The sequence below is a fragment of the Melopsittacus undulatus genome, chromosome 1 (assembly GCF_012275295.1).
Source record: "Melopsittacus undulatus isolate bMelUnd1 chromosome 1, bMelUnd1.mat.Z, whole genome shotgun sequence".
Taxonomy (NCBI): Eukaryota; Metazoa; Chordata; class Aves; order Psittaciformes; family Psittaculidae; genus Melopsittacus; species Melopsittacus undulatus.
This window is the reverse complement of record NC_047527.1, coordinates 61,481,250-61,495,512: the sequence shown is the minus strand read 5'-3', so window position 1 is coordinate 61,495,512 and position 14,263 is coordinate 61,481,250. Positions and strand designations below refer to the sequence as shown.

Sequence of the window (14,263 nt, the reverse complement as noted above, 5' to 3'; positions counted from 1 at the left end):
TAAGTGGTGGGAGCTGAAGATGACTGAGATGTCCTCTGTTGGCTTACTCAGTGCTGACACCCAGGGAAACACACAAAGCTTCTTTGTCGGCACTTTTACAGCCAGGGTGGCTAAATAACCAAGGCATGAACAATGTCCTCACCCCCAACACATAGGTACATAATGCTGGACAGATTTCTTTCTTATGAAATTCTGCACCACATGCTAAATCCTAAGTCCCTGCTCCCACTCTGTATCTAGCAAGCAGAAAACCCAGAGGCCAAGCCAGCTTTGGGCATTGACACAGCTGATTGCATCTGACTTCCCCTCAGACAGAAATTCAGGAATTGCCACATTCCAGGAAAGCAATTTTGCTTCCAACATCCTGCAAAAAAAAAAAAAAAACACCAACCAAACACTTGCAGTTTCACCCCACTCCCAACACACACACAGTATTGTCTGCCTAAGGAGGACAAACTGCATGCACTCAGCAAAAACCACAAAGTAACCCCGATGGAGGGTTATTACTGTTTGTGCTGGGTTTTAAAAGTCATATGATGTCAATTACATAATGCTGTTCATTATTTTAATACTTTCTGGTTTTGTAGATTCTTATTTAAACATATCACACTAACATTGCCTGTGCTTTACTTGTACAACTTTCTTCAATAGTATACTAAAATGACAAAATATGTGATAATGAAATATCCCTATTTACCTGAGAACATCAATTTCTAACAGCCAAGTGGAAACTAAACTTTCCAAAATGCCAGAAACCACACTAAAAAAACAAACAAACAAACAAACAAACCAGAAACTACAATGCACTTAATGCAAAATAACAAATAATTCTGCTCTTCAAACTTAGGAGCTAAGTATAACTGTTAACACTTGTTACACAGCAGTCAGTGAAGAGTCAGCTCCCAGCTGTAAAGGAGACTCCAGTGGTTTGTAAACTACCTTTGCCTCTGAAAAACTGGGAAGAAAACAGCTAGATTCTCCAAAAAGCCTTCATGAGATACTGATGCAAAGGTCTTCCAAGTCAAACTGTTTCTCAGAACAATTCTGTGGGTGAATTTTGGTTTCATAAGAACTGAGCTACATGCTTGATGTTGCTTAATCATTGATCATTTCAGAACGCAGACGTCTCAGAGAAGAGAGCTTCTAAAAGGTTACTCACTACTGCAAACCTGAGCAAATGACCCAGCTTGCTAGTGCAAGCTACAAAAGTAAACTAGATCTTCTGGGCTTTATCATTTTACCTAGAGCTACAACCTATGAAGTCTTCAATTTGTCTTAATTTTTGCTATGGCAGTACAGTCAGCCAGAAAAGAAAGCAACCCTGAGAACATCCTTTGCTCTCTTCAGATGGTAGATTTGCGGGCAGCTCTCTGCCTTGTTCTTCAGCCAGCCAAGCCATTGGTTCCTCTCAGCCTTACCCTGCTTATTCTGGAACTGCTTAAGCTCTTCTGCTGACCACACCAACCTGCTCTCCAGAGTTTTTTGCTGGGAGCTCATGGAGCAGCAGTGCTGGCCAGCCTGAAAAGCTGGAGTAGCCTCTGGGAGCTGGCAGCACAATGCCCCAACCTCAGGAGCTGACAGACCTGCCTTCTGCAAGCCAGGCTTCAATCTCCAGCAACCACCTTAAAAATCATTCTGGGTAGACAGAACACAGATTCAAAAACTGTAATTGAGTGTTTTATTTTTAAAAGTATTTCTAACAGAGGAAAAGCTGGTAAAGGACCACAGATAAGAAGGAAAGGTGAGCACCCACCTAGCTCAGAAGCAGTTTGCACTGTGGTGAGACTACCTTCCCTATAGGCCTAAGCCCCACATGCCACTAGCACTGAACGACCAGACGAGCCCAGGACAGTCAAAGGCAGCCTCTTCTATCTCAACAAACCTAGCTCAGCTTAGCAGCAATGTAACCCAGCTACCAGCAGCAGCAGAGGCACAGGAACACGGTGCTCCAGGTGAGCTAAGTGCATAACAACTTCTCCATCCCATGGGCAGGTCTTTCAGGATGAACTGAGCTCCATGCTACTGTAAGTTAACCCTGTTTTCACGGAAATTTAAGGCTTCCTTGAATACTCTAAGTCAGAAGGTATCCTGACTTTAGCACAGACACATTTTATAGCACTCCCATTCCCCCAGGCTCCTGTTTTTCCAGGCACCACCATGCTCTTGCCAACAACACAGCTCCACTAATGATGAAAACAGAGAGAAAAATTAATATAGACAAAAGTTTAAGCAGCAGAGTGCCTTTAAGCACAGTACCCCCACGGCCTATTATCTCTTCCTATTCAACAGCATGGCTGAAAACCCGCTTGCTTTCCTACCACTGGAGAAACACTGCTTTTAATAAAGCTGAGTAACCTTCTGCTGAAATTCAACATACCATAAACAAAATTTTTCATGTTCTATCTTTGCAAAGCTTTACCTTTTCGGCTCTGACACATGGTGTTTACAAACACAATTTTTGTCTCTATTATGGTCATAAGGTAGGCAATTCCTAAGAAAAACAAAACTCTAAAGGCCTTCATCCTACTACAGAGTGACCCTTAAACACAACTTTAAACTCACCATGTTATCATCGCAGCTTCAAAACCAATGTGAGACAAAACCCATGCTAAAATTGTCCTGAACAATCTCAAAGAAGTATTGCTGTTTTGCTGTTATTTCTTTTTTAAGCTGTGGTTTCTTTGATTCATAATGTTGGTGAATGGGGTTTTTTTACTACAAAACCAAACCCAAATGTTGGTAACTATGTTTCACAATAATGTACAAGTGCTTATCCTTTAAAAAACTACTACAAATATTGAGTTTCCAGGGTGGACCTCACACAGTTGCTACTATTGCCTTTCCTTGTCACCTATTAGCTTCAGGTGGAACTGTAATACTTAGTTTAGGTAGTGCAAGTCCTCACAAGTGAAGTTTTAGTTTGGTTAAAGGACAATCAAGCCGAAAGTTTAGTTTGTAAGAGACAGGCTTACAATTGCAATTATAAGTTTATACCAGTTTTAAAGTATGGTATTAAAGGACACACACCAGTTCAGCTAAATTTGTTTCTAATGTGGTTATCATCCTTAGCCTAATTAAGTTCACAATAACATTAACTATTGCTGGAGTTATACATCACCCATCAACTACTTAAATGCACCTGGATTCAGCCAATTTTGCTGGTCTTCTCTGACCAGTCAGAAAGGAAAATAACCTTTCAATTGTATTGCCTAAATGGCTGATCAATGTGCATCATCACAACTTTTCAGCACACTTCTTGTTTACCATCTCTTGTCAAGATCTTTTGTTGCTTAAAGTTCTAAATATGTTTTCTTTTGTTGAGTGTTGATACTTCCATCAACGCAGAAGTTTTGTACAAGTAAAATTAGAACTTTGGAGAGCGAAGGGGAAATCACAGTAAAGTTTCTGAATTTCACGGATAAGCTCCCCAAAACACCATAAATGAATGATCACGGTCTTCTTAGCAGGTTTGGAGAAAACTGCACCCGACAGAACGTCAGATACATTGAAGATATGAACTCTGCCCACACACAGACATTCATATTATTGGATTATTAACTTTATTATTCAGATGAGAGCATTAATGTCAGTAAAGCACAGCCATCAAAACCTCCCACCTCAACTGACACACTAAAACAACACCCCCCCCAGCCTTATTTTATCTTCCATTTCTTCTTTGTCAGTGTCCTGTGATCACTCAATCTGCCTACGCTACCAGCATTTCTCACACAGCAAGTGCACCAAGAAATGAGGACAAGGAGACTAAAGCATCCACATCAACATGCCTGTAGTGGAATTATGACTTTTTGAATTCAGGCACATTGTAGAACTCTCACCAATTCTGAAAGGGACACTTCCCCCTTGGTCATAAATTAGATCAGAAATTAAGATATTCTCTGTCCTCAGGTACAGATTTCTCCTAAAGTAGCAGTCAAGGGAGACGGAAACAATGAGATGCTCTCTTGATATCTTCTCCATGCTAAGTAAAAGCTCCAGGAGACACGATTTTTCTGCTCAAGCTTAAAAAAGCAAGGGTGCTCACTACCCAATGCATTTAACTGGCTTTTCACTTCAAATGATCACATAATCATGATCATACAGTACATTTTAATGAGGCTGCTCCCAGCCTAGAAGCTATTACCATACCAACATGTGATTAAGGCCCTAATTTAAAAATGCATGTGACAGAAGCAAGTAGGTATAACTCTTTCAGGAAAAGATGCCAAGTACCAGTGTTTTAAATCCACAGTATCAGCACAGGACCTGTAACTTCAGCTCCTCAGTCTGATCCCTCAAAGCAGTTTCAGTAGCTGAGTGTCTGTTGTGGTTCCTAATAAAAAGCCTGAAGAATTTTGCTTTAAAACATCCAACAGTGGAGAAGGGCAGTTTCACTTTCCCTGGAGCCACATGGAAATCTGCAAGAACTTTCAAAGTACATCATTGACCCACTCATGGCGCAAACCAACCAATTCTATGGAGTTTCTGAATCCCAGTAAATTAGCTAGGAAAACACAAGCTTCTCCTCCTCTTCAAGATTTACAGTTTATGATCTGACCCTGGTTGTAATGATCATGTCACTGCAAACACACGCTGAATGAATCACAGCTGTCTGGAAACACTGGTACTCAGTAATGCTCCCTTCAAAGGGGTCAAAGCCTGCAGACCACAGGCTTCTAGTTCCATTTTCATTCTTTGCCACATTTTTGCTTCCAGAAGGCTGCATGACCAGTTCAAAGACTGCAACATCCTACACAAACCTTCACTGGTAAGGACAGTGATTTTTATTTATAGTATCTGAAGCTGCTACTTATTGACAATATGCAGATACTGAAGAAGAATATGGAAGAAGAAAATTAGGTTAAAGCTGACCAACCTCTTCAATTGTGGCTCTAGAAGATTAAGATTGCACTTATACACTGCAAGTCAAATGCATCTGGCTTCTCTGCTGCCTACAAATGATAGCTTCTCTGCTCATACTTGGCAAGCCAACATGCTTGACACACTCTATGCGTCCTGACATGCAACTGATGCAAGCTGTGTCTGGCTACTGAATTCATATATACCTAGAGTAGCTGTGGCCATGATTCTCAGGTGTTCAGCATGTTCTTCAGAGCCACGGTTTATTCTGGGACACCACAAGCCTGGAAATCCAGAAGAAACACACCATACCTTCAACATTTTACCCAGTTTTGGTTTCCCTCAAGTGGAAACAGGTAACATGATCAGAGAAACCCAAATGTATATGAGTTGCAAGACCAAGAATGGGGTTCACAAAAGGGTTAATCTGTGCAAGTCAAGCTGTCCTGATTTAAAAGCTGTGAACACCTGACACTTACTAGGGACTGAGTTCTTTCCCAAAGACAAGTTTACCCTGGGCTAAATTTGTCACCTTTCATATGCCTACATTTCAAACTCAGTGCACTCAAGTCTAATGTTGCCAAATGCGCAGCCTGCCCTTTTGTCTGCAGCTGCTTCAGTGTTGCACCGTGTTTCTGCCTGGAGGTTCACCCCTCTGCTCTTGTGCCCACAGCTTGAGCAGCTCATAATTGGCAGATCTGGGACACTAAATAATTCTAAGAGAAAAGCCAGGAAGCTTCTGAAACCAACAAGACAAAAGAATGTCTCAGCCATGCGTGTAATGCATGAAAAACAGTGACAACATAAAACTGTATGAAAATGTTTCTTTCCAGGTCACTTTTACACCATGAGATGTGTTTTGCTTCTCCAATTCCAATCTGATGTTATAAACATACCCTTTTCAGCAGCAAATGTATAGGTGGATGCAGAACCACATTTTAAACAAAACGGTGCTTTTTTATTCCAGATTATTAGTTCAGAATACCATCCCTTGCAATGCACACTCAAATTCAGCACTGCTTTTGTAATGGAGCACTGATTCAAGTATTACTTTTTGTTTCACTGTAACAAATAAATACAGAGAGACTACAAATACAAGGTAACCAACAATTTTAAAGAAACAACAAAACCATATTGTTTCCTTTTGTATTTAATTTGATAATTACTAAAGAAGAGAGAAATCTTTTGGAAGAACAAATGAGGCTCTCCAAAAACTACGAAGGAAAGAAGAAGGCTTAAAAGTTAATGTCTCTAAAAAAAAAAAAACAAACAAAAAAGACAGTTAGTGATATCTCACCCAGAGATAGCATCCTCTATCTTACCCAGAACTGGTACGTTTCTGGTACAGCTTCAGAAGTCAATTCTGTTATCAAAATATAGTCAGCAAATCTGTAACACACATAAAAATGAAAAGTCTGGAGTTGAGCAGTCATCTGCGTCTTACCCTAGTTATTAAGTAAAGATGATGGAAGGTGTCAGGGGAAGAGGCAACAGTTGCACACAATTGGGGATACTGAGGAAGAAGACATGAAGCTTTACAACAGTCACACAAGTACATGGTGCCTTTTTTTCTAACCACACAGTCATGCAGGCACATTTGAAGATGATCCACCAGCACCAGAACCCACCTCCTCTTTCTTCCTTGCTTATGTGTATGAACTGCTCTCTTCCAAGATCTGCTGCATCCACTAAAATATTGATAAGCAACAGGAAATCTAGATCACTCAAATCAAGGTGAAAAATCCCCCAGTTGAAAAGGGATTCATACCCTGTAATAATACATAAAACTGCTTGCAGTGACAGGAGCACTGCATCAGTTGCACTCCATGTTCTAGGTCACACTTGGAGAAAACAGGAAAGAGAGTGAGGGAAATCAATTAGAAGTGCAAAGCCTCCGCGCACGTGCCAAAATGTGGTCTTAGGATGCAGCTGCATACTACAACTAATCCAGTATAACCACAGGGCTATTCCCAAGTGGCTGAGCCTGATCTTCCCCCAGTTCCATCACTGTGCATGACAACTGCAACACCACACAGCTGCTCAGGTCGCTCATCCAGGAACAGAGCTAACATGTCCATGCACACCAAATCAGTTCTCTAGCACCCCACGCAGTCATGCACAGCCATAGCCATGCCACCAACCCAGTCAGGGGTGTTATTATTGTAGGAAAGAGCAGCAGCAGAAGGGCAATGTAATTAAACATCTAAACAAGCTGGTGATGCACCACAGCTGGATGACTTTGAGTCATTCTGTGATTTAGGTATACAGACTGAGCCCTGGCAGACCTCCACTCTAGTAATTACCACTTGGCAGTTCCCCCCCAAGCATCCTACCCAGACACAGATGCCTCATTTGGAGATGCTTCTGCTGATAAACCCAGGAAAGCTGCTCCAGGTTCCAGGGGCACAAGTATGGTGGAGGTCCCTGAAGGCAAAACAGATGCTGGAAGCTGGAAGGGCAGATCACTGAGGCACCAAGTAGCACAGTAACAAGCCCACACACGAGGGTTCATTTTCTTGTTTAACCACCACACTAGAACAATCAGTGCCATTTGGATAGATCAACCTCAAATAAATAAATTAAAACCCCTCACCGCTTTCTACAGTAGATGAAAGATGGCAATGCTGCAGTGCAATGCTGCTGAAAGATGGAAATGCTGCATGAATTTACGCTCAACATTTCAGAAGCACCAGACTGAAATCCATGTCTCCAGAAACTGTGCTAGTATGTGGCATCCCTTCTTTAATAGCTAGCACCCCCTCATTCTCATTTATCAGGGATCTATTCAGAGTACTCACAGCCTGAGCTTTGAATTTCAGTTCAAGAGTTAACTTTCACACAGGAGTGAGCACTTACCCAGCCAGTTCTTGCCCACTCTTGGGAAAAAGGAAGCGACTCAGACATGTTGCCTAACTGCTCATGGGCGCACTCAAAGAGCTTGATCAGTACTTGGAAACTAGTATCACTGCTCCAAATAGGTGCAAAAATACACAGTGAAAAACCCATTAGCAGGATAGATGAGACATTCAACTCCTCTCACTGCAAGGGCTTCTACACAGTTCAGAATAATTCACTGCAGGGTCCAAAGAAAATGCCCTCCCATGCGTATTGAGATGTTAACTCACAGAATTAGAAAGCAAACTCAGGAAAACTGAAGCAAAGAAATGAGTCTACTGTAAAATCAGGCTCCAGCCTGGGCAAGTTAACTTGGTAGCATGCTTTGCTCATATGCTCTAACATACATACAGCATGTAATTTTGGTCAAGTTGGCTGTAATCCTGACACTCCTGCTCTCCACAGACACACAAGTGGGTTTCCAAAGAGCCCTTCAGTTTCCATTTAGCTATCACATCAGCCAAGATAAGCACATTCATACTAAAGGTGGTTTTCTAAAAGGTTCATGCTATTTAAAAAAAGAAAATAAACCATAATAGGAAAAAAACCTAAAACAAACCCCTTATGCTTGACTATGCCCACAAAGAGTTCGTTTTGCTTGCACATTAAAAAGCAGAAGTCATCTACATAGTAGCCTCCACAGCACCATGGAAAACATTGTGTCTGCCTAGAGGAAAAGAGGAAAAAACCTCTACTAATACAAGAAGTATAGATTAGCTCTACAGCTGGTGAAACAAAAGGGGAAAAACATGACAACGCAAGACCTGACACAGTATTCTTTCTTCTAAAGTAATCAGCAATTAGAAGAGAACTAAATGATGGGAGGGGGGAGCGGAAGAGGGTGTACTCATAGAAATACATAAATACATGCATACAGTGGACTGATAAGACACACAGAAAGGATACATGGTCATTTTTTTCCACAGGACTTCTTCGATACTAAAGGAACAGAAAACATTATCACGGTTTTCTTCCAAAATTCTTCACAATACTGAAGGTAGAAATCCATTTGTCAAATATGCTTAGCAACCCCTTGCAGAGTACTAAAATAAATTTGTAGCAAATGTTCTTTTCAGTGGAAGATAACATGCTTGGCAGCATAAAATCTTAAACAGTATGTTACAGAGCATCTTAGGTTAGTCACAGCATTTAACACTGCTGTAGCTATATTTACGTTTGCTTTCCAATGAGAGCATGACAACATACAGCATCTGTCCCAGAACTGTAAGCAGGAATAAAGTTTCATTTTATAAGAGTTTTCCCTTTCAAGGTCCCAAATAAAGCAGAGACAGCCAAACAAATAACTGACTCCCATCTTCACAAAAATACCCAATAAATAATAACTTAAACCCAGACATTTTAACACATGCCATTCTCCAAGGTCTCTTTTTTATACGTTCACAAAGCACCACTTACAATTTTAATAAGAGCAGCAAAGGTGGCTGCAGTGCCACTGTTTGGAGTCTGCACATTTGGGCTGCACTCCAGTCCTTGCCAGCGCTCCCCTTTGAGCTCCCAAGTTCATTGCTGGGTCCTTGCCTGCTTCCGCTCAGACCTGCTCCTAGCCCGTGGTGCCCACAGACTCCCATCCCCTGTCCCAGGACCCCATGGCCCAAGCCTTCTCCCTCCCGGAAGGCTGTGGCTATACTAAGTCGAGTGGCTAAGCAGCTTTCTCCAAACAATACTGAATCAGTAGAAAAACAAAAAGCACTGGAGGAATGTGGGTTTGAAACAACAAATACATACCTCAAAGTCTGCTTTTACCTGACTATCCAACTCCTGCCTTGGACACCCAGGAGAAATCCTACCTCCTTCACCCCCTCTTAACAGCTTTTCTAAACAAGGACGTGAACCCTGTCAGAACGGATTTTTTTAACTGTTCATAACCCTTTGGCTCACTGTTCCATACTATCGCCAGACAAAACATGTTTTGTAATCTGGCTGGAGCTCAGAGTAGACATTCTACAGCTAAAAGCTCAGGAATTATCTATTAACCACCCGGGAGACACCTCCAGAAAGTATTTTATTTCAGGCTGTTGTTTTGCTACCTGCTTTTCCAGCAGCCTGTTGTTATTACAGCACATTCACAGGGTAACACCTCAATAGGTAATTGAATGGCACAATACAAGGTAAGCAAACCTCCCTGCCGAATGAATAGGGCATTTTCTTACTTAATTACACAGCAGCTGTCCATCAACACATGCATTAAGACCCAACTCCAGCCTGCAATCATGAGAAAGCAGCCTTGTATAAATACACCAGAAATACAAATACCCTACAAATACCCCTGTGCCCTGAACAAACTGTAGATACATAATACAAATGGTAATATACTCGATGAAGAGCAAAGATGGAAAACTGCACAGTTTTTATGACTGGTTAATGAAATAAGCCATAGCTCAAGGCAACAGCCTCTACCAAATGGTGTAAGACTGCATTATCAGCTTATTTTAACAAGCTAGGTTTTTCCCCAGGAGAGATAAATAACAATATACTAGCTGTGTTACTTAGGATGCTAAGCATACATGAAAGGAACGAGATACAATTATATTACTACTCATTCCCGTAAAGGAATTAGAAATTCAGTAGTGAACATCCACCCAGGTAAATTAAATAGTTAAAGAAGAGCTTCAGGAATTAATCCTATTCTGCTCTCTAGGCAGTTGTCAGACTGCAATGATGAGCAATTTATCTTCCATCTACAACACCATCAGCAGACAAGCAGAGTCACTGGGGAAGTCAGCTGCAGTCCACACTCTCCACAGTATCAAATCCATGCCTGTGAGGAAGAACACACCAGGGAACTTACTCATCTGCCCAGCTGCCCTACGAACCGTGAAATACTTGCACTCCAGAGGCCAGGCAGCTTCAGTCCTTCTGCTTGTTGGATGCCTGCTGCCCTCAGAAAGAAGAGCTACCTGCCCTCTATCCCCTGCAAGGGAGAATTTACAGAGACATGACAGCTATCACCTACGCTTTTCCACCCCTGACTTGGCATCAGCTGTGCAAATCTCCATACCTTTGCATCTAGATGCTACCAAACTCAGAGAAACCCCATTCACAGCTGACATGCCCTACTCACCTCTGGTCCTGAGTGTAGCAGAGCGGCAGTCACATGTGTGCAGCCAGAATACCTATCCCAGAACATAAAACTTCCTCCAGTACAGGAAGAAACAACTTCAGACCTGCAGACGGGCAAAGTAGCTTGAAAGAATCTGCTGCTAACCACACACAGGCAGAAGTGTTCTCACCTGGAACAGCAGGCAAGAACAATGCTTCCCTCCCATATCCACAGCTACTGCACTAGACAAAGTGCTGACACCCTCTTCCTAACTGCCAAGCTAATAGCTTTTTCTATTTTAAAAACATCTGTAATTTCATGACACTGTTCTCAGGTTAGCTCACAGTAAAGGCAATGCACTTCAGTTTTACCTTAAATGCAACAAGAAGACCTCAAGGACACCAACTGATGGCACAGAGGCTGAGCTAGTCTGACCGAGAGGGGAACACACCACAAGGCTGCACAGCAGAGCACTGTCGATGCAGCTAAGGAGTCAACTGGAAGCAACAGCAGCCTGCATGTTTTGTAAATCCTGATACGTGCACAACAGGAGAGCACGGTGAATCAGTCCAGGAATTACCACCGCATTGCACAATCCCATACCTCATCTCTAATGAAACTGGAAGCATCAACATTCTTATCTGTCTATAACCAGTACCAAACCGTGGAAACTCACAGTTGTCACCAGTGACTCCAGAGGAGGTCAGACACACCAGCAGAATAAACCTTATGAACCACTTGGTCGTATTTTCTGAGCACAGCCGCAACACCAAACCGAAGTCCCACACCACAAGTAACTAATGGTGCATGAATTTCAGATACTGTCCACATTACCGTTTCCAATTTACCTTTAGAAGTACCACCGACATGTTTTTCAGCCATGACTCACTGCTCAAAACATAAAAGAAATTGCTTTGTACCCTGAGGAACAACAAAACACTTGTATTTGGTGGCCATGAGTCACAGCTATTTGAAGTTTTGTCTGAATGGAGGCATCTGCTCAGACGGAAAACTTCAGGAATGGGCTTGTTTTGCAGCTGTTTGCCTTGGGTCATGTAATATTAACTTCTCAATTTTCATCAGCAACAATTACATTTGCTAAGCAAGACATTAAAGCACATTTATGAACTATAAAGTGTAATCAACAATGGTTTGCCTCGTAACTTTCCGCCACTGCGCATTACAGAACACAAAACCTATCTCAAAAAACTTGAGAAGTTCTAGAAAAACTCACTCCTCAATGGGACAGCAATAAAATCTCCTTTCTATAAAGACAGCACCATTACTCCAGGCAACACCAGCTCTCCATTTGGATGTGCTTCCAATGGTCTTGCATTAAATACACATTTCAACTTTTCATGCATTCATTTTTGGTGAACTGTCAGGATTTGTCTCTTACTTCTACAGGAAAACTTTAAAACAGCATCAGAGATTTGCTATAACAAACAGGATCAGGGGTGTCACCGAAAAACAACAAAAGCAAACCCCAAAAATAAAAAACAAAGCAGTAATTTACTTCTGGATGCAGTATTTGCCTTTGTATAGACTCTTAGACAATATCAGAAGTACTGCTGCTCATCATTATTGCCTCTATAGAAAAATCCCACAGCGCTGAAAATCCATTGATTGTGGGTGTTTCCATTTAAAGTAATCCCTACAGTCATTTCTCTCCACAAATCTAATTTGTCATAAAGGTGGAACCATTAACAAACAGGTATTGACTGCTAAGAACTTGCCTGTGATTTTACACAGCCCCTTTTTCTTCTGAACCTGACTCTGACAGTGCTTTTCCCCACTCTGGGAAACCCCTTTTAACAATGGAAATGTCACACTGATACAGCATGGGAGCTTGCTGACTTCTGAGCTTACAGACAGTATTATAGATACTGTCATTTCTCTTTCCTGCTCTGCCCTGAAGAGGCAGCTTCAGTTACTGACACAGCATATAGGTGGAGGAGCTGAATCCATTTCCTTATGGACTTAAGCAGCAAGCAGGAGAACAAGGAGAAAGATGAGAGAAAACAGAAAGACTGAAGATAAATAACTGTACCGCATGCTGCAGGAGGGAAGGAAGACAGGAAAAAAAGAAGAGCACAAATTATCCCGAGCAACATTAAAAAAGAGCCACCTACATAACAAAATGCAAATATTAACTGAAGTTTGCTCTGTAACTCATAGAGCGTGACTGCAGATTGTAAGCCAAACCCATCTTTCAGAGATGTGTCACTAGCTGGTTTATGGTGCTCAGACTGCTCACAAAGCAGTTCTAGCTCTGTGTAGCCAAGTACCAGCATTTCCCATTTCCAGATTTACACACTGCAGCCTTCCAATCCTTATCTTCAGTCAGTGAGCCCCACTGGCCACCCTCCAGCAATCCCATAGCCACCAGGAACATGGCTCACTGAGGAGTTTATGTAATTATGGACATATTTCACTTAAGAGGAAAAACAAGTTAGTTCCAGCATGTAGCAGCTGCAGGTACAAAGCTGAACAAAACCAGCCTGCAATGCACTGCACAACAACTCTCTGCCTTCTGCTAAAACAAGCATAACCAATTCTGTGAAAGAAACTGATTGTTTCTGTGAACAATCCACCTGCAATAGCTCAATCAGATTGAGCTGTTTAGCCAGGCAAAAGTCTGGCCATGCCATGCCTTTCACAGAGACAATTACACGTGAACATGCGTGGTTTTGTGCAATGCTCATACATACACCATTATTTGTGAACATGGTCTCTTGAGAGTAGGGCACAGAACCTCCTTATTCATACCCTCCACACAAGCCACAGTGTCTACACAATGCTTCCTTTCTGGCTCCCATCAATGACTTCAACAGAACCTATTTTGTTTACCAACATGCCAGCTCAATTGTGTAACATACCAGGGCACTGAGCTTCATAAACTGCTCAGGAGACCTGGGGAATCACTGCACAAAGGTCTCATGTAATAGCAACAGCCTGTTCTGTCTCAGAGCACTTGGAGAACAAAGCAGCAACTAACTTCAAGTACACTCCAAAGACAGCTCTCCAACATACACTCCTTTTTTGTCGTTTTGATTTGGATTAAAATGCACTTTCATGTCTTTTGAATACAGTACTTTGAATTCTAAGAAGCAGGATCAAAATGATACCCTGTAAGATGTCCTTTATACTACCTTACAAATGTGAAACAGCAAAACATAATCTTCATATTTTCATAACCAGGTAAAAACAAGCACTGAGCTCATACTGCAGACCAACCATGAAGTCAGCACTTGTACAAGCCTCACTGTTTATCATTTGTAGTCTAGTCTCATCTTCCCAGGCTGAGCGTTTGTCATAGGAAAAGTAAAAGAAAAATCACTGTGGATTTTCTCACTCACAACAAGGAAACCTCTGATGACTGTGTGTGCTTTTAGCACAGCTCTTGCCTTCTAGAAAATAAGGTACACTAAGGAAGCTGAATGAAGCCTT

At 41.8% G+C, this 14,263-nt stretch overlaps 1 protein-coding gene across 4 annotated transcripts in view; it reads right to left on the bottom strand.

Moving 5' to 3' along the window:
• The window catches only part of CARMIL1 (capping protein regulator and myosin 1 linker 1), a 192,903-nt gene that overhangs the window by 123,756 nt on the left and 54,884 nt on the right, over positions 1-14,263 (bottom strand). Inside the window, exon 1 of one of the 4 annotated variants that reach the window (XM_034074628.1) lies at positions 10,562-10,645. The exons of 2 other annotated variants lie outside the window; for them this stretch is intronic. The gene's annotated coding sequence lies outside the window, so the exon portion shown is untranslated. Of the gene's footprint in view, positions 1-6,154; positions 6,220-10,561; positions 10,646-14,263 lie in introns of those variants that run through there. One more of the 4 variants, XM_034074627.1, reaches the window with a different exon arrangement.